The sequence below is a fragment of the Austrofundulus limnaeus genome, unplaced genomic scaffold (assembly GCF_001266775.1).
Source record: "Austrofundulus limnaeus strain Quisiro unplaced genomic scaffold, Austrofundulus_limnaeus-1.0 Scaffold191, whole genome shotgun sequence".
In the NCBI taxonomy this organism is placed as follows: Eukaryota; Metazoa; Chordata; class Actinopteri; order Cyprinodontiformes; family Rivulidae; genus Austrofundulus; species Austrofundulus limnaeus.
This window is the reverse complement of record NW_013952593.1, coordinates 389,666-392,639: the sequence shown is the minus strand read 5'-3', so window position 1 is coordinate 392,639 and position 2,974 is coordinate 389,666.

Sequence of the window (2,974 nt, the reverse complement as noted above, 5' to 3'; positions counted from 1 at the left end):
ATTCTATTCTATTCTATTCTATTCTATTCTATTCTATTCTATTCTATTCATGTAAAAGGAACTGGCATCTACTTTGTGAATGGGTACTTCATGTCGTAATAAAACTAAATTATTAAAGTTACATTTTACGACTTTGAATTAAAGGCCAAGTGGTAGAAGTTTAAGTAGAGGTACTAGAAATATTGCATTAGTGTATAAAATGTATCCAGTTTGTGGCTAGATTAAATAATGGTTTAGTATTGGTACAAATATAATTTTATTTTTTATGTATTACACAGCTTTCCTACATATAGCCTACTGAATTTCAAGACGTTTTACATGTGTTGTGCATGCGAGCTTAGCTACAAGCAAAAAAAAAAAAAAAAAGGCTACCAAAACTCATCTCAAGGACAACTAGATGTGGATTTGTAATATCTGAGTCAACACATCCATCCAAAGTCTATCATTTCCATAGCATAACCCCATCCCATATCCATTTTTATGAAATCTGAATTCATTTATTGACTTTACCCCTGGATGATATTGAATATTCAGAGTATGTCAGGGGAAAAAAGGTGGCATGTACACGCACATTAATACAAATCAGAATGTTCTTCTCAGAAACAATTCCACAAAATGCAAATGATGCAGGTGACCTTGCCTGGTGGGGAAATGAAAGTAAAAGAGTGCACACATTGTTGTCAACAGAAGTGATACAGCTGGAAAATATTCCCTGGAGGCGAACTGAAACATCTCTATTCCTCCACCCTTACCTTTCAGGGCTTGTTGAAGGGAAGGAGGGGGGAAAGTTTCAAAATGAAAGATTGCAAGCTTTCTGGATATTGACACATTTTAATGCAACTCTGTTTTTCCAAGTCAAGCAAGTATTATCTGCATAGCGAAGCAGCACACTTTTTTTTAGTCTGTGTTGTCAATATGAGAGTGTTGTCCACTGTCAGTGAATAATGGATGAGCCAGTGAAAGGAAAGGTGAGGTGAGAAAGGAAGACGAGAAACTGCAAAGATTACAACTGTTTTAAATGTAAAATTCACAATCACATTATAACACGAACAGACGTGTATCTGAGTTCTGAAGTTAGGAATTTCAGGTTTTTAATTAATAGTTTGAACGTACATCACTCACCAGCTTCTGTACCAGAGTTTTAAACATAGATCGGAGGGCACAGCTACTCAAAGCCAACAGCTCAGTGGGCTAGACATCTGTGTGTGTGTGCGTGTGTGTGTGTGTGTGTGTGTGTGTGTGTGTGTGTGTGTGTGTGTGTGTGKGKGKGKGKGGGGGKKTKTTAAAAATGGTGGTGAAAATGCTGCAAAATGCAAAAGTACACACATCAAGATATCTTTTACCTTTGAAAATTGCTCCTTTTGATGCATTGAATTGTGAACGTAAAATTAATTTAAAATCCAATTTTATAATAAATTAGGTAAATAAAACAAAATCAAATTAAAATACTTTCTATTTATTAATGAGTCAGACAGTTAAATAGCCCTGATATAGATTATATCATTGAAAATAAGAAACTACAGCTATTTAGGTCCAATCCTAAAAACAATGTATACAAAATATGTTGATTTTTTTGTGAGATCTGTTTGCATATAATCTTAATGTGTGTAGCCACCCCCCCCCCCTACACACACACACACTCACCCCACCCCAATTTTAACTAAATTTGTTTAAATTTAACTCAGCTACAGATCCTTTGCTGGACGTCGATTTGATGTGGCTATGTTGAACTAGACATACTCAGCTGTAAAATCACATGTAATGATTATTTGATCAAAGTTTCATTAAAATCTGTCCAGATCATGAGAGAGTTCACTAGCACACAAAAAGGTTGTTTCTAAATATAATTGCTAAAGTTTTATGCAAAACTTTCACATAAGTGTTTGGAGTATGCTTTGGCGGTGACCCCCTAGCTAAACTTTGCTTAATATCTCTAAAATCGACTGAGTTATAGCCACTTTTGTGTTTGTTTTAAAAAAAAAAGTCCATTAAATTGCGAGATATTTTGGTAACAGACACACAAACAGATAAAACATTATCACCCGCCTTTTTTGCCTTTTATCATGGTGCTAGCACCACTAACGTGCCATTAGCCAAATGTTAACCTGTCTTTCTTCTGCCTTCAGGTGTTTATCAGCTGAGAGACTGAAGAGAGAAAAGAGCTCCGGGGTTAAAGCTGCAGTTGACTTTGGAGTTAAAACCTTTACACAGCGGTGAGAAAGCAGAGTCAGGACTCAGCATGTGACCTGAGGAGCAGCGGTGTTTACTGCTGTAGCTTTCGTCCTACGCTGTATCCAGCGCTGCTCAATGCTAAGTTTCTCTGCTTTGATTAGTTAGTATTTCTATACTCATGGGGACATTGCATTGATTTCCATTCATTTGTCAGTCATTTACTGTATATAGCCTGCTCCCTTACCCTAAACCTAAGGTGAACTCAATTCACACATCAACCTTAACCCCTCAACCACAAAATTGGCAAAAAAAAAAGCCTTTAAACTTTTGGTGTCCAGGCTTTTATTCCCAAAAGGAACAGTAGATTGTGTGTACCGGGAATATGGTCAAAGATTGTCCCCACCAGGTTATAGGGGTGCAACGATACAGGAAATTCACGGTTCTTCGATACGGCACTTTAGTCTCACGGTTTGATATTTTTTCGATACAAAAAAGAGAAATTTCCATGCCTCTTTTAACTTGTAATTTATTTATAATAATTATGGACATTTGTTTAACCTCAAAAGTACAGTTTTTWAATTAGATGTTGCTGAAACAGCAAGTTTCTCAGTGGATCTGCACTCAAAAATGCAGCCTAGGTGGAGAAAGCGAATACAAATCCACTGATCCTTTAATACAGAGCATCTTCAGAAGACAAGCTGATAAAATAAAATTTTAAAACCTGTATTGTTCAATACAGCTGTTCGATACGGGTACATATATTGTTGCACCCCTTATACATACAGTATATACAGTATATATA